Source organism: Medicago sativa, chromosome 6 (assembly GCF_051527215.1).
Source record: "Medicago sativa cultivar Bolivia chromosome 6, Bolivia_mono, whole genome shotgun sequence".
Classification (NCBI taxonomy): domain Eukaryota; kingdom Viridiplantae; phylum Streptophyta; class Magnoliopsida; order Fabales; family Fabaceae; genus Medicago; species Medicago sativa.
The window spans coordinates 87,077,731-87,096,140 of NC_140754.1; the positions used below are offsets into that span (position 1 = coordinate 87,077,731).

Below are 18,410 nucleotides of genomic sequence, written 5' to 3' on the forward strand. Positions count from 1 at the left end.
CATCATTTTCATCCTGGAAGTTAAAATCTAGAAACAATGTGAAAGACAGCTCATTACTATCATAGATACCAACTCTCTCATTTCATACAGTTAATTGATCTAAAAGATTGATCGAATTTGAACCTGGCTTACGCTAGCGGTATGCCAGAGTTATGAGGAACAGAGTTGTCGGCTAATACATAACCGGCTTCAAGAACGTATTTGCTACTGTCGTTATTGACATTGATCATATTGCGAGATATTCTTCATGCAGACACTCTTCTTCATGGAACTCTAACTCCGAACAGCATGAATTCACCAGAGATGGCAATGGAGGTGCAAGACATCATTGGATTGAGCATATTGATTTTGGAAAATTGCACTCAGAAGGATAAGGATAAAAGAATCAGATGCAGATGACCTACAATAAAAATGGATGAGCCTATAGATGCAGTAGATTGGAAATGTTGTGTGTAAGGTGCAAAACCTACATGGCTTTTGTACGATAGAATTGACATGCACTTAACTGGTCTAAGCACCCGTGCGATGCATGGATAAAGTTATCGGTTATTGCTACTTCCTCCCTTAACTTGTCACGTTCATTTAAAGGTGAATCAGTGAGCATCAAAATTGAATTTTTCAAAATAGATAAATCGTCTCTCATATTGCTTATGTCTAGAGTGGAATGTTATTCATATTATGCATATTTGTCCTATGGCAGTTTAGGCTTGGAATCACTTTGTATATAAAAATGGAAGCATATTGTTTAACGATTAATATTAGGGTAAATTACACTCACCTCCCCTTAATATTAGTATCGTTAATAATTGTTGGTATATTACGTGGACCTAAATGCATACTGAAGGTATTATTGACAAAACAACAGTCTATATTGCATTGAATTTCAAAAAAGACTAGCAAATAGAAACAAATTTGTATTACAAAATTGACAAGTAAAAAAGAAAGAGGAATAACACTACATATCATATGTAGAGTATGCACTTTTCACACTTGGCTGTACATGAGTGCAAAGATCCAACAAAACAATTGTTGTCATTCAATGCATAGCATTACCGACAATCATTTGCAACACCGCAATTAACTCATCTCCTTTGGTCACCCTTGACTGAACTGAGTCCAAATTTAACACATTCTTGACGCTGCAGATGGTACAAGTAAATGCCATAAGATTTAGGCTAACAACATCACTAACTAATGCCATCAAAAGTTTGATATTCATTCAAACTAGTAATTTCTGCTGTTCCATTATATCCATGAATAAATTTAGAATTACTCACTGATTCACCTTTGAATGAATCAGTGACATTTCATAGTCCAAAGAAGGCTGCAATTTCATGTTAAGTCAGACTCAAATTTACATCCATAAAAAAGACCCACAGGTACATAGTAACATTGTTTACTGCTAATCTCGACAAAATCTAAACAGTTTACAATTATCTTTTGCAAGAGCTCCTCTTTTGTGATTGAAGTTCTTTTGACATATTCAAATATAGAGTCAATAACATTAACCAGTTCCACCAATGATGAAGGATTGTTATCCGATGCATCCAAACAATGTTGATCTACGTTGATTTTCTGAAAAGAATAATGACTAAGGTTCTCCTCTACCTGCATAGAAATACCAATTTACACAAAAGCAATTCCACGAGAGAAAAATTGCTTTTATGATAAAAAGATTTAACGAAAATAAATTTTATCAGATGCAAAGTGTGAAAGTACGGGATATTAGATATCAATGATATGCTAAGTATGAACCTAGCTATATTCTTATACCCATTTAACACCCTATTTGATGCACCCAGTTTAATAAATCAACTAAACTATGATTTTATAAATGTGTTGTGAATAAAAACATTAATGTTTTCATTATAACTATCCCCAATGTTTCACTCAAAATCAACATGTTTCTCACCCAATATCTATCTTATAAGTTATAACTTATAACCATCTCCAAAGTTCAACTTTTTCATGCATGAATATATGATTGATGACTGTCGTACTAATTAGTTAGAATTTAACATGAACTACTAATATGTCGGGAAAAACTTGTTTTCTTTGCAAGTTCTCCGGCAAGGATATACTTTTTTGTTTTGGCAAAAGGCAGTATAGATTGAAAGGTGCAAAATAGAATAAGTGAATATCAAAGTATGATTTTTAGAATAAATCCAAAATTGAGACCAAAACAAGATGGCATACCTGCTGAGGTAGGGAAACAGAACCAAAAGATTTTTGCAGTCCTCAGAACATCATCTGCCTATTGTCCAAATCATCACTGCCTTCCGTGAGTGTAAAGTTGAGCACTCTTTTTGCAGGCTTAAAACACGATGCAGACTTTTGGGCAGTCATTTTCTGAAGCTTAACATCAGAACCATGTAACAATCTCTCAGGTGCTGACTGTGCCGGTGTGTGTGTCATCAAACAATCCAAACAAGAGACAATTTTCAAATCAGAGCTTTCAACACGGCTAACAGAATATGGAGGGGAGGTCTTATGCACTGGTGTATTAATAACATTTGGTAATGAAAATTAAAGTAATGAAATCAGTTGAAAATTAAATTCTTTTCAGCAGTCATACTTTCCAATTTGTCTAGTTAACTCCGAATAACAAAATATAGCTGCACCAGACCCAAAGAAAATCAGTTGAAAAACGCAGTGTAACTAATAGCCACAAAATCTCATATACTTTCTTTCTCGTAATCATCCACACATTTTCAACTAAGTATAGAATGCCTAGATAACCATCAAAGTGTGTCAAACCATTTTTTACGAAATCTCATACAATACTTTCTTATTATCATCAATACATTTTTAACTAAGTATAACTTACATATGGAATCACAAATCACAGCAGAGTAATATGCAGATAATGAAAACCTAACTGCCACCACATTAGTGATCTTGAATTCCAAAATCCTGGGACTATGTTACCAAAAAATGATAGTGTGACATATTGACATTGATTACACATTTACACTGGACCACGTCAGATGTATAAAGATTATTTTAACTAGAAGGAAACTATCAGTATACAACCGTAAAATGGAACATATCTTTATCATCCATAAATTAATTTGGGAGGATTAAAAAAAATCACCTCTTATCAAGAACTTCAACCTTGTTGCAAATATTTTGAAAAATTTGGAGATTTTTTATGCAGATGCAACGATCTAAGCGAACAACTCATATCACTAAACAAATCAGCAACAATCTTGTAACTGTCTTAAAAAAATTCATAAATCACATTTTTTTTCAACAAAACACTAAAAAAAATCAAAAATCAAAATTTTTCTATAAAAATTGGAAAAATGTTGAATTTAATTAGGGTTCATACTTTTCCGGAAGCTTGGTTTGTGGATCCTTGAAATTGATGGGAAATAATGGTCAGATCTTCTCTGGAGTGGGACATGCAATTCATTTATCAACTGATGAAGAATAATATGGAAGTCTCTAGAACGATGAAGAATAATATGGAAGTCTCTAGAATGGTGAAGAATAATATGGAAGACTTTAGAATACTAAGGAATAATGTGGAAGCTACTAGACACTAATAAATAAGCATTAGGGAAGTCTTAACTTTCCTAGATCCTTCTAGGCTTATGTACTAAAATATCCATATCTCTAGACTTTTCTTTGTTTCTAGATATTTCTACTTTGTAATGGAGAGCCTTCATAGAGTAGTATAAATAAGGCTCACCACCAAGTGTTTAGACACATTCAAATCATCAAGCATTGAAGAATTCCAATAATAACAACTTTCTTTGAGAATATTAGAGAATTTCTCTATTTTCTCTACTTTTCCTTTTGTCCCTGAGCCAGATTTGGCATCAGAGCTGGTTACGATACCTCGGAGTTGAGTTTGTGCGAAAAAATCAACGGAAAGTGAGTTTTCAAGTGAGCAGGGAGTTGCCTTTGTAAAACTTCACTTTGCGGCCATTTTGTTCGCAAAACTAACACCGCCATTTTGTTTGGGAAGTGAAGAAAACCCTTGGTTTACAAGTCTTCACCACCAACAAAACCACCACTCACCACCACAATCATCACCAAATAATTTGTTGAACTAATATCGTCAAAATGCCACCTCGAAGACAGAATGCAAGAGGTTTGCAAGAGATGGAGATGGAAGAAATGAGGCGACAAATTCAACTACTCCAGGAAACTGTCAACGCCCAGCAAGCATTATTGGAAGCACAACGAAGAAGAAATGATGATGACGGCTCTGGTAGTGACTCTTCATCTTCAAGAAGTAGTCGCTCACATCGACGTCAAACTCGGATGAATGATATCAAAGTAGACATTCCAGATTTTGAAGGGAAGCTACAACCTGATGAGTTTGTGGATTGGCTACAAACTGTTGAACGTGTATTTGAGTACAAGGAGATTCCAGAGGAGCAAAAGGTAAAGATTGTTGCTGTCAAGCTAAAGAAACACGCTTCAATTTGGTGGGAAAATGTTAAAAGGAGACGAGAGCGTGAAGGGAAAAGCAAAATCAAGACATGGGAGAAGATGCGTCGAGAACTCACCCGTAAGTTTTTACCTCCTCATTATTATCAAGACAATTTTATTCAATTACAAAATCTTCGCCAAAAATCTCTGTCGGTAGAAGAATATACTAGAGAATTTGAGAAGTTGATGATGAAATGTGATATCCAAGAAAAGGAAGAGCAAACAATTGCTCGATACCTTGGAGGGCTAAACACTGACATTGCACACCCAGTCCAACTTCAACAATATTGGAGCTTGGACGAGGTTATTCGTCTAGCCATCCAGGTTGAGAAACAACTACCTAAAAAAATCATCATACCAACCTTTTTCCTCTACCAGAAATTATTCCCATCGCAATAAACCACCAACCCAAGAACCTAGCTCCTCAAGCAAGCCGCCACAAAAGACCACCAAAGAGAACATTTCTAAGACACCTAAATGCTTTAAATGTCAAGGGTTTGGACATATTGCTTCTGATTGTCCAAATCGCAAAACCATCACCATCATCAAAGGGGAGATACATGAAGCTTCTGAAGAAGAAGATAGTCATGAAGCGTATTTTGTAGCGTATTTTGTAGCGTATTTTGTCTTCTAGACATTGCAATGTTTGGCATCTTTTATGATGCATGATAGATTTTCCTGATAGATATCATGCATCATTTTGTTATTCATATTGTAGATAACAATGGAAGCATATTGCTTAATAGCAAATTGAATTACCAAATCAAGTTGAACTTTATATTGGTGCTTTTTTTAAACGATTAATATTAGTATCGTTAATAATTGTTGGTATAATACGTGGAGCTAAAAGCATACGAAAGCTATTATTGACAAAACAATAGCCTATATTTCGTTGAATTTAAAAAAGACAAGCAAATTGAAACAAAATTGTATTACAAGAATGACAAGTAAAAAATAACAGAGGAATAACAAAATTACACTGCATATCGTATGTAAAACATGCACTTTTCACACTGTATTCTCCATCAGAGAATTGTGATTCAATGCATAGCATTACTTACCAACAATCATTTACAACACCAAAATTTACATTCATTATCATTCAACAAAAACCCTTCACTCATCTCCTTTGTTCACCCTTGACTGAACTGAGTCCAAATTTAACGCATTCTTGACGCTGTAGATGGGACAAGTTTTCCTATGAAATTCATAAAGAAATATTAAATAACTACTTTAAGTAAATGCCACAAGATTTTGGCTAACAACATCACTAACTCATGCCATCAAAAGTTTGATATTCATTCAAACTAGTAAGTTCTGCTGTTCCATTATATCCATGAATAAATTTAGAATTACTCACTGATTCACCTTTGAATGAATCAGTGACATTTCATCATTATCTTTTGCAAGAGCTCCTCTTTTGTGAATGAAGTTCTTTTCACAGAGTCAAATATGGAGTCAATCACATTAACCAGTTCCACCAATGATGAAGGATTGTTATCAGATGCATCCAAACAATGTTGATCAATGTTGATTTTTTGAAAAGAATGACTAAGGTTCTCCTCAACCTGCATAGAAATACCAATTTACACAAAAGCAATTCTTCCACGAGAGAAAAATTTGTTTTATGATAAAAAGTTTTAACGAAAATAAATTTTATCAGATGCAAAGTGTGAAAGTACGGGATATTAGATCAAAGATATGCTAAGTATGAACCTAGCTATATTCTTATACCCATTGAACACCCTATCTGATGCACACAATTTAACATATCAACTAAACTGTGATTTTATAAATGTGTTGTGAATAAAAACATTAATGTTTTCATTATAACTATCCCCGATGTTTCACTCAAAATCAACATTTTTCTCACCCAATATCTATCTTATAAGTTATAACTTATAACCATCTCCAAAGTTCAACTTTTTATGCATGAATATATGATTGATGACTGTCGTACTAATTAGTTAGAATTTAACATGAACTACTAATATGTCGGGAAAAACTTGTTTTCTTTGCAAGTTCTCCGGCAAGGATATACTTTTTTGTTTTGGCAAAATGCAATATAGAATAAGTGAATATCAAAGTATGATTTTTAGAATCAAAATTGAGACCAAAACAAGATGGCATACCTGCTGAGGTAGGGAAACAGAACCAAAAGATTTTTGCAGTCCTCAGAACATCATCTGCCTATTGTCCAAATCATCACTGCCTTCCGTGAGTGTAAAGTTGAGCACTCTTTTTGCAGGCTTAAAACACGATGCAGACTTTTGGGCAGTCATTTTCTGAAGCTTAACATCAGAGCCATGTAACAATCTCTCAGGTGCTGACTGTGCCGGTGTGTGTGTCATCAAACAATCCGAACAAGAGACAATTTTCAAATCAGAGCTTTCAACACGGCTAACAGAATATGGAGAGGAGGTCTTATGTACTGGTGTATTAATAACATTTGGTTGAATACTCATGGACCAAAGAAAATTAAAGTAATGAAATCAATTCTTTTCAGCAGTCATACTTTCCAATTTGTCTAGTTAACTCCGAATAACAAAATATAGCTGCGCCAGACCCAAAGAAAATCAGTTGAAAAACGCAAGTGTAAGTAATAGCCACAAAATCTCATATCCTTTCTTTCTCGTAATTATCCACATATTTTCAACTAAGTATAGAATGCCTAGATAACCATCAAAGTGTCAAACCATTTTTTACGAAATCTCATACAATACTTTCTTATTATCATCAATACATTTTTAACTAAGTATAACTTACATATGGAATCACAAATCACAGCAGAGTAATATGCAGATAATGAAAACCTAACTGCCACCACATTAGTGATCTTGAATTCCAAAATCCTGGGACTATGTTACCAAAAAATGATAGTGTGACATATTGACATTGATTACACATTTACACTGGACCACGTCAGATGTATAAAGATTATTTTAACTAGAAGGAAACTATCAGTATACAACCGTAAAATGGAACATATCTTTATCATCCATAAATTAATTTGGGAGGATTAAAAAAAATCACCTCTTATCAAGAACTTCAACCTTGTTGCAAATATTTCGAAAAAATTGGAGATTTTTTATGCAGATGCAACGATCTAAGCGAACAACTCATATCACTAAACAAATCAGTAACAGTCTTGTACCTGTCTTAAAAAATTCATAAATCACATTTTTCTCTACAAAACATTAAAAAAAATCAAAAATCAAAATTTTTCTATAAAAATTGGAAAAATGTTGATTTTAATTAGGGTTCATACTTTTCCGGAAGCTTGGTTTGTGGATCCTTGAAATTGATGGGAAATAATGGTCAGATCTTCTCTGGAGTGGGACATGCAATTCATTTATCAACTGTGGGGAGAATCTTCTTCTCATTTGAAATCTGAAGCATCTTTCACTGATTCATCACATACTATTGGATCCATTCTTCAGCCTAATAGAAAAAGAAGATAGTCGAACTCATTATTTCTGCCATAAGTTGTTCTGTTACCGTATCCAAAAAAAATTAAGGGAAAAAATTCAATACGTCTGCATAAACATGCCAAATTGTCGTTAAAACATGGATAGTCCAACCTATAATTGTGATTTGGTGAATAAATTGAAAAATCTATCATAAAATTATGAAACAAATTAACATCCTACAACACTACAAGAAGAAAATTTTACAACTATTTGGGTAAAATGAATGATATATACTTACTTCATCCTGAGTAATTACAATGTTAGCATCATTCTCTGGGTTAGTGAATCGAATATCCTTCATGTTACTCTTCTCTTTCAATACATGGATTCCACTAAACATGAATGGGAATCCAAAGTCAACCTCTGCATGGTTCCATTTATTTTCTAAAAGTACTTTGTCAATATTACCATTGAAGTATTCCACTTGCATATGAAAAAGATGCAAATGATATGTGTCCGGTTGTGAACACCTATCAATCTTCCTACCATGTGTATAGAAAAATGTATTGTCGTTGATGATCACTCTTACAGGATGTTCAAGATAACCCCATGTATGTGGAGAAACAACACAGAGAGCTATGGCAGGAAACTTGCCACAAAACCAGAAAGAAATTGACATTCCTGCCTCGCATTGGTGGTCGAACCACTCTGGAATTTTTGCACGTGGCAAACGAAACCGAGTATTTCCAGCCTCATGTAATTTCTATTAGTCATAAATAATTAATGTAAGTTTAACTATATCAAGAAGAATAGAAAATACATTACAAATTAAAAAATAAATAAATATAACCTGATTTAGTAAATTGCTTTTGCATGACGAAGTCAATTTGCAGTTTAGTGCAGATAACTCTCTTAAGCATGGAGGAATCCCTTTAATTTCCTCAAGTTCCTTACAATCATCCAAGACAAGTTTCCATAGAAAATGACATTTTTCAATAGATTTAGGAATAACTGTGAATTTACTGTTAGTTAGGTGTAATTCTTTCACATTAGCAAACAACATGAGACTTTTTGACAAATATTCATCTGAAAGTTTGCAGTTCATGACACAAATATACTTTACATGTGAAGATTGTATTGGGCTCATTTTTTCCTCGGCCTGGATGGAGAGTTCAGCCATTTTTGACATCAAAGAAGCTTTATTTGGAAAGCAAGAATGACCACAGTTACATGGATAATATGTTTGGGGCTGTGTAAGATTTTGAAATGGAAACGGTAATTCTTTTATGGGAGTTTCATCCAAGTGGAGTCTTGGTATATTTCTCATCTCTCCCAATATTTCTGGAAAACTCTCAAGCCTATAACAACATGAAAGATTGAAATGTTCCAACGAATTCAGGCTGAGCCGTGGGATATTCCTAAGCATGATGCAGTTTTCAATATTCAAGGATTTCAATTTATCCAACAACCCATCCACCACACTTGGAAAGCTCTCGAGCTTATAACAATCTGAAAGGTCAAGTGTTTCTAGTGAATCCAACTTGAGAGATGGAATACTCACAAGATTGTGACAATGTGATAGGTCAAGTTTTTCAAGTGAATTCAACTTGAGAGCTGGAATACTCCTGAGATTGTGACAATTTTTAACAAACAGGGTTTTAAGTTTATCCAACAACCCATCCACCACGCTTGGAAAGCTCTCGAGCTTATAACAATTTGAAAGGACAAGTTTTTCTAGTGAATCCAACTTGAGAGGTGAAATACTCACGAGATTGTGACAATGTGATAGGTAAAGTTTTTCAAGTGAATCCAACTTGAGAGCTGGAATACTCCTGAGATTGTGACAACTTTTAACAAATAGGGTTTTAAGTTTTCTAAGAAACCCATCCACCACACTTGGAAAACTCTCGAGCTTATAACAACTTGAAAGGTAAAGTTTTTCTAGTGAATCCAACTTGAGAGGTGAGATACTCACGAGATTGCGACAATGTGATAGGTCAAGTTTTTCAAGTGAATCTAACTTGAGAGATGGAATACTCCTGAGATTGTGACAATTTTGAACAAACATGGTTTTAAGTTTTCCAAGAAACCCATCCACCACACTTGGAAAGCTCTCGAGCTTATAACAATTTGATAGTTCAAGTCTTTCCAGTGAATCCAACTTGAGAGGTGAAATACTCAAAAGATTGTGACAATTTGATAGGTCAAGTTTTTCAAGTGAATCTAACTTGAGAGCTGGAATACTCCTAAGATTGTGACAATTTTGAACAAACAAGGTTTTAAGTTTTCCAAGAAACCCATCCACCACACTTGGAAAGCTCTCGAGCTTGTAACAATTTGAAAGGACAAGTTTTTCTAGTGAATCCAACTTGAGAGGCGATATACTCACGAGATTGGGACAATATGATAGGTAAAGTTTTTCAAGTTCTAGTACAATCTAAAAGATCAAGTTCTTCTAGAGAAGGTAACACGAGAGATGGAATAAGTCTGATTTTGCTGCAACCTATAACCCTCAAGATTTTAAGTTCTCCAAGAAATCCACTCACCACGGGAGGAAAACTTTCTAGACTATGACAGTGTGAAAGATTGAGTTCTACCAGTGAAGCTGAATTGAGTGGTGGAACACTCTGGAGGTTATTGCAACCTATAAATCTCAAGATTTTAAGTTTACTCAAAAAGCCAATAGATTCATCAATTGTAATTAAACTAGGACAATCTTGAATTGAAAATTGTTCTAAATTTGGGAGATTAGAGATATCAGGCATTCTTGTTAACAGTGCATCGCAATCATAATTTAAAACTTTCATATTCTCAAACTTCTGCGCGAAAAAAAATGAAAATAAATAAGAAATTAATTAATAATATTAAACCGGATTTATTAATAGGGTTAAATATGTTTTTGGTCCCTATAAAATTAAGAGCTTATAAGTTTAGTCCTTCCATAATTTTAATAGGTTTTTTAGTCCCTACAAAAAAAAATTACTTCTAATTTTAGTCCCTACTACAACAAAGTCTGTTTAATTATCCTTAAACTCTTAAATTTATGAACGATTTTTGTGAGACAAACTTAAAACATTATGAAAGGTTCATTTACTAAAATTTAGAATTTATTAACATGAAAAGAATTAAATATGAAATTTTCAAAACGACAAAAGTTAAAGATAAAAGTAACAAAATATGAACGTTGAAATCAAATTTTGCGAAAATTTTTTGCAGAGGAACTTTTTGTAATATTAAACAAATTTGAATTGAGCAGAGACTAATACTGAGTGCAGAAAATTTTATTAGGGACTAAAAGAATTATTAAAATCAAGTAAGACTAAACTTAAAAGGTTCCAATTTTATAGAGACCAAAAACATATTATATAGGAAAATAGATATGAATAGGCTACACTTGCCTTTTTGAGAAAGCCGTCCCACTCAAATAGATTTGATCCACGGCTATGGTAATAATTGCGATTGCGATTGGAATATTCCAGCACTCGTAAACTATTTGGAATATGTTCAGAAGTTTCAGAAAAACAAACAGGAGTACTAAAAATTAGTGTTCTGAGATTTTTCATCTTCTTGAAAGCTTTTCCATCCGAGGCATCCTTCTTTTTTTCAATCCAAGGGTCAAATTGGAAATGTATCATTTTAATGGTACTTGTTCCCTGTAAACAAAAAAGGACAAATCAACCGATATTTAAAGATCTCGCTGATTCAAAGTTTCACTGTGATTTTTATATGTGGACAACAAACTAGATTGTATCCTTGAGACAAGAAATTGAATGGAGGGGATAGTTCACTTTTAAATTTTAAATTACGAAAAATATAAAAAAAATAAAATTAAGTGTTTTTGAAGTATTACATGATCATTTATCATTTTGTTAATTTATTTTTCTAAGAATTATTTTATAATGTCTGTAATTTAAAAAAGAAAAGTAACTCTTCCCCTCTATTCTTCTCATAAACCCTTCATTGAAAACACACCTTAAATTTTTTTTATTTTTTGGAGTTATACATTCAATATCTTGAATTAAAAGTTTCAAATGTTGTATTTTCAATATAGGGTAAAATTACATCAGAGATCTTCTAAGTTATTTAATTGTAATAAATTGGTTTTTTTTTTATATTAATTAGGATCATTAAGTTATTGAACTGTAATAATTTAGGCGATTTTAGATCTTAAAAATGTAAGTTATTCGGGGTCTAAATGTTACGATTAAATAATTTAGGCGATTTTGGATTGAGGGTTTAGGAAAGGAATGGAGGGGATAGCTCACTTTTAATTTTTAAATTACAAACAAATGTAAAAAAAACAAATTAAGTGTTTTCGAAGTATTACATAATCATTTATCATTTTGTTAATTTATTTTTCTAAGAATTATTTTAGTTAAATTTTTTTTACTTTAAATGATTAAAGATATTAACGGTCAAAGTTGTGCATTAACATATGTGAAGTGATTGACTACGACATGTATTTTGAAACAGAGAGAGTAAAAACTTATCTTTCTAGCTCTATTTTAAGCTCATTAACTTGTGCATTTATGGCACAAGTTAGCATGACCTTTTTAAATATTACAAAAGTTTAATTTACATACACCGTTAGTGTTAAAAAAAATTACATGTGTTAAAAAAAATTACATATGCATTCCAGAATGTGTTGGCATATCAATTAAGAAGATATGACAAATTATTACAAATTACACATGCATTCATTAACTGATGTATATGTAATACATTGAGGGTATATATAAATTATGAGTCATGCTAATAAGTGCTAATTGCACTCGTTAAGGGTTCAAAAAAGTAAAAAATTGTTAAATTTTATGTAGAAAAAAATTGTTTTTTACTAATATTTTAAGGCAAATGTTAACATGTGCCCCAAGGGCACACGTTAAGGAATTTAAAATAGAAATAAATATCTTAAAAGTTGTGCATTCAATTTTATTTAACTTTTTAAAGTCAACATTTTGTTCTTTTCTATGAAAAACTTCTAATTTTAGATTTCTTAACTTGTGTCCTTAGGACACAAGATAACAAGACCCATATTTTAATATGTTGAATACACAATTTTCAAGATAAAGTTTCTACTTTAATTTTTTTAACTATCGTCATAAGTAGACTTATTAGAATTTCCCATAAATGGAGTATAAAAATTTGTGATATAGTGACATTAAATAATGCATTAAGCCAAAAGGGTAACATGAGCATTATTAGTAGAAAATTGTTGTTGGCACATATGATAGGGCTGAAAAACACATGTAAAAGACGAAAATGTCCCAGCGACAGTTAACTACCGAAGTAAGGAACCGGCTGCAGTTAACTACCGAAGTTCCTTCGGCAGTTAACTGCCGACAAAAAAAGGAAGAAAAAAAAAAACCTCGGCACTTAAGGTCTGAAGATTTCATCAATTTTTTTTAAAACCAAACAGCAATATCAGATGTCAAAGACAAACTAAATTCTAGCACAAGAATAAGAGGACTATTAAAATTATTAACTATAGTTAAAACTTAAAGTAAAATAACCCTTTCCAGTTTAAGTAATATCATACTATTACTTGTATATAAAGCCATACTCATGCATGAATATAAAGCAATGGAAACATGAAATATAAAGCAATGGAACATGAGATTCATTTTATTAAAAAAAATTGATGAGTTCTTCGGCACTTAAGTGCCGAGGTTTTCTTCTTTTTTCTTTTTTTTTTTTCCTTTTTTCGCCGGCAGTTAACTGCTGAAGGAACTTCGGTAGTTAACTGCAGTCGGTTCCTTACTTCGGGAGTTAACTGTCGCAGGGGCATTTTCGTCTTTTACATGTGTTTTTCAGCCCTATCATATGTGTCAACAACAATTTTCTTATTAGTAACATAAATCTACGTTAAAGATGAAAAGTCAAACCATTCGTATCATTATAACAACTCACCGTATTTTCTTTAAAAACTTTCTTTATATCTTCGTAGGCCCATAACCTAGTGCGTTTTCCAGGATCTTCAGGTGATTCTCGTCTAACAATTTCTTTTCCCATATCCTCTATCAAATCATGTAATGTTACATTACCGGAATCGCTTATTTTTATGAGAGATTTTTCCACTAACACGTCAATGTGATCTTTCATGATATTACCATAATGAGCATGAAGTATTTCTTCGACTCTTGTCAAATTCCATCCTTTCAGGCAACAAGCAATGTCAAGAAAAACAAATTTGTCTTCATCCTGCAAAGCATCAAAGCTCACTTGTAGTGTTGTTTGGATCTTTTTATCAGGAACCCTTTCACAACGATCTAGTACATAATTACATTGTTCTATTGTCTTGTTAAAAAAGTGAGAACCTATGACTTCCAAAGCAAGTGGAAGGCCAGAAGCATATGCTACAACGCGTTTTACAACATTCGCATAACTTGAAAAACGTACGTCGTTCTTCAAATATTTCAGTCTACACAATTCATTCGCATTCAATTCTCTTCCCTGCTTTTGTTCTAATAAAACATCTTTATAGCTTGGACTATAATCATTTTTTAAAGCTTTCCATCCCACCAAGTCAAAAGCATCTGCATCGTTCAATCCCTTCACCTCATATGTTCTTTCAATCCCATGATATGTTAGCAACCTTTTGTCCCGAGTCGTGATGATGACTCTACTTCCTAGACCAAACCAATCGGAACTTCCAACAATAGCCTTTAATTGCTCATCCTTGTCAACATCATCCAGAAGTAAAAGAACCTTCTTTTGGTGAAGCCTTTGTTGTAATATTGAAACTCCCTGTCTAACACTTGTTATCTCCATGTTCGTCTCTCCAACAATTCGAGACAGAAGGATCTTTTGGAGATATATCAACCCATTTTCCTTAAAGTCTCTGACTTTTTCAAAAAAACAGGAACATTGAAATTGATGGACAATCGAATTATAAACTTCTAGAGCAAGGGTAGTTTTCCCTATTCCACCAATCCCATGGATCCCGACCATGTGGATTGTATCATTAGACCCAACATTCAAAAGTGAAGTCACATGTTGCTTTTGGTGCTCTAGTCCAACTAGGTAATCACCAACAGGTAAGACAATAGGTTTTATATTTCTTAAGACTTGTTCAACAATCTTCTCAATAAACTCATATTCATACTCATCCCTATCCAATAAGAGAAAAGTGGTCATTCAAGTGTATGTATATGTTTTTAACATTAATTATAAATCCCTCCTTCAGGAATTACGTCCCCTTATGTTTTCCCCATGATTTGGTAGTTTACTCCCCCAAAATTTACACTGATGTTGTGGCATCTTTTATTGACGTAACACTCAACTTTCATAGTTGTGATTTTTCTTTAAAATTTAAAAATGCCAAAAATCAGCTTGTACACTTAAGAGCGGAACAAACTTTTAATTAGGGTAACAAACATTTTGGCATTTTTTAGAGTTATATTTTTTAATTTTAAGAAAGGTCATGGGTTGAGTGTCACATCAATAAATCATATCGCCACAACATAAATTTGGAGGAAAATTATAAGAGACTATAAAATCATAAAGAATGAAAATATAAGGGTCCAAAATCGCTCAAAAACATAGGAGGTTAAAATCACACAATTATGATAGATGGGGATCAAAAGTACACGTAAGTCTATGTTATAACTAAAATTGTCATCTGCCATGTTTGTTGTTTAAGTTTTTGAAAAATGAATTAAGAAATACAATTATCGTATATTTTTTAAGAAAAAAATTATTTAGCTTCTTATCATCCCCTTTACTATTTTATGTAAAAAATAAAAAATTCATTCTCTTTACTTTTTTTTTTTGTGAGTAATTTCTCTTTACAGTCTAGCATATCAATTAAGCTTTTAAAAAAAATGTGATAAAGAAAGAAACAAATAAATTAATAATATGGTAAAAGATAAAATAAGAAAAGAAATAAATTATTAGTTAGTTGATATTAAAAATAGGGAAATGTTAACTTGTGCATTCAATAGTTTAGATATTTAAAATTTTATCTTTTCAAGACATAATTTATGATTTAATTCCATTTTTAGATTCTTAACTTGTGCTTTAAGGGCACAAGTTAACACTGCCCTAAAAACAAAGATAGAAGTGTACCCTTTGTAATGAGAGCCAGACAAATTAGCAACTTGGTGAAGAGAAGCCTTCCATTTATTATTCATGTCATGACTTGAGGAGCTGGCCACATCATGTTTTTTCATGGCTTCACCATAACTCCTTTTCAACTTTCGTACATCAGAAGGATCCACCTTATAAAATACCGGCAAAACGGAACGACCCACCTTATCTTTCATGGTATCAAAAATCTTAGAAAGTTCTTGTAAGCAAAAGGATGAAGAAGCATAATTCTCAGAGAGGACAACGATGGCCATCATGGACTCTTCAATTGCTTTGAGAAGTGATGGTGTGATTTCTTCCCCTTTTTGTAGCTCCTTGGCATCCATGAAAGTTCGAACTCCTTTGTCATCAAGAGCTTTCTTGAGATAACCGGTGAAACCATGGCGAGTATCTTCTCCTCTAAAACTGAGAAAAACATCATACTTGAATTGATTTGTGACTGTGAGGGAAGCCATGACGAGTGAATGAGTGTGGTTTGATGAATATTAGTATTCACATGAAAAAACAGTTGTTTGGATAAAATTGAGCAAGGATGAGTGGATGAGTGTGCTGAACTTTAAAAAGACTTTGGAGAATCTAAAGTCAAGAAAGTGGGACACGCTTGTCAAAAATGTTAAACTGTTGGGACGCGCTTGTGTCAGTACGGAGGAATATTGAAATTCTCGTAATAATCGGCTGCAATTTTCCGGTATTGATTAAACAAAAATGTTTGGAGATTATATTAATATGGTAATTTTAAGACAATTTTTGTCATAATTTTCTTCCATACTTTTGTTATTTTCTTACTTCATCTCTCCGTTTTTTCTTTTCTTTCTATTTTGTTTTAGTCTAATAACAAGAGAGAAAAACAAAGTATAACAACATTTATCACCAAATATGTTTTTGAAGTGGCCTTTTTAGTACGCCTTGTACTAACAATATATTCCATTTTGATTTTTTCAAAAAAAAACATTTATCACCAAATAATTATTTAAATATCATTACACTTTCAGATACCTATTTTTTCATTTTTTTTTTTGAATGGCAACCTATTTTTTCATATGAAACTGTGAATTAAATCAATCATTTACTCAATTAAATAATCATATTTTCATATGTGATTAAATAGATGTCATGCAGATGCATAAATTGCGGGTGTTACCATTATTGTTTCTAAACAGTCACATGAATTCTTGTTTTTGTTTGGTCATATTAATTATCCATTTTTATCCAGTCTCCTGAACAATTTTTAAATCAAATAGATAAAAAGAAAAAGAAAGAAAAATTGTCAAATAAAAAATTGTTTAGTTCACATAACTATATTTTTAGCAATTGAAAGACGCCTAAATGTTGAAAATCGGGGTTGCTCAACATACCCTTCAAAATTAATCAAAAACACAAAAACAAATTTAAGTTAACAATCGAATTATGACTCAATCAAATTTTACACACAAAAATAATCGATCAGAAGTTATGATTCGATCGGGAGCTAAATTAAAGGGTCTATTAAGCAACTATCTGCAATAATACAAGTCATATGACTGTTTGTTTCCGCATTAAAACTAGCTGGGTGACTGTCATTACTTCCTACCTTCCTTATTTGGAGCATTTGAACCATTCAAATTGACAATAAATCCAGCATTATTGGCAATTCATCTATTTTTAGCAATTCAAAGACACCCTAAATGATAGTAAATCAACCACAATACACGCAATCATGATGGTTATAATTGTGAAAAAAGTTGATCGAAAATTTTGACCCAATCAAATTTTACACACAAAAATAATCGATCAAAAGTTATGATTCAATCGGGAGCTAAATTAAAGGGTTTATTGAGAAACTATCTGCAATCATACGGGTCATATGACTGCTGGTTTCAGCATTAAAAGTAGCCGCGTGGCTGTCATTACTTCCTACCTTCCTTATTTGGAGCATTTGAACTAGGGATGGCAAAAAAATCTGCACACGTGGATATCCGCATATAAAATCCGCCACGGACACAGAGCGCATACCTTAATGGGTATCCCACTAATAAAATAAACTGATATTTTAACTACCCACTAATTAATAGATAAGGATGCTGATTTAATGATATCTGGACCCGCGAATATCCATATTCGCTATTAAACTGAGTAAATTACATAGATAATAACATTAAAACTTTCAACTTCCTAAGCAAAAAACATCGGTAATGTGAATGTTATTAGTTATTACGCGACTGTTCAAATTTGTATTACACTCTTTTAAAAAGAAGTGAAAGTGGCCGAGATTGTTGAAGCAAGAAGCTTTGTTTTTGTTCAATATGATGAGTTTTATTTATGCTTTTGTTAAATCAAAAAACTTTATTTTTATTAAATGTAAGAATCTTTGTTGTTATTTTACTATGAATATTATGTTTTGCTAAAAAGAAACATTTTTTTTTTTTATAAATGGTATCCATAGATATCTGTATAAACCCGTGGATACCTCAAAATCCATGGATTAGCCGCTAA

At 32.5% G+C, this 18,410-nt stretch overlaps 1 long non-coding RNA gene and 2 pseudogenes across 3 annotated transcripts; 1 reads left to right on the forward strand and 2 right to left on the reverse strand.

Annotated features, from left to right (window-relative positions):
• Positions 1 to 847: 847 nt before the first annotated feature.
• On the reverse strand, positions 848 to 3,419 carry LOC146917796 (uncharacterized). 2 transcript variants are annotated; one of them, XR_015015890.1, is made up of 3 exons: positions 3,332 to 3,419; positions 2,197 to 3,215; positions 848 to 1,659 (listed from the first exon to the last, which is right to left on the reverse strand). It is a non-coding gene; the product is annotated as an uncharacterized LOC146917796 (long non-coding RNA). The 2 variants fall into 2 exon arrangements; XR_015015889.1 differs by having other exon boundaries at positions 2,197 to 3,419.
• Positions 3,420 to 4,324: 905 nt separating this feature from the next.
• LOC146917797 (uncharacterized) lies at positions 4,325 to 5,077 on the forward strand (annotated as a pseudogene).
• Positions 5,078 to 5,683: 606 nt separating this feature from the next.
• LOC146917798 (TMV resistance protein N-like) lies at positions 5,684 to 16,631 on the reverse strand (annotated as a pseudogene). The gene is made up of 8 exons (XR_015015870.1): positions 15,918 to 16,631; positions 13,761 to 14,961; positions 11,252 to 11,506; positions 8,704 to 10,672; positions 8,400 to 8,616; positions 8,152 to 8,297; positions 6,576 to 7,884; positions 5,684 to 6,011 (listed from the first exon to the last, which is right to left on the reverse strand). The product of XR_015015870.1 is annotated as a TMV resistance protein N-like (transcript).
• Between the last annotated feature and the right edge of the window lie 1,779 nt (positions 16,632 to 18,410).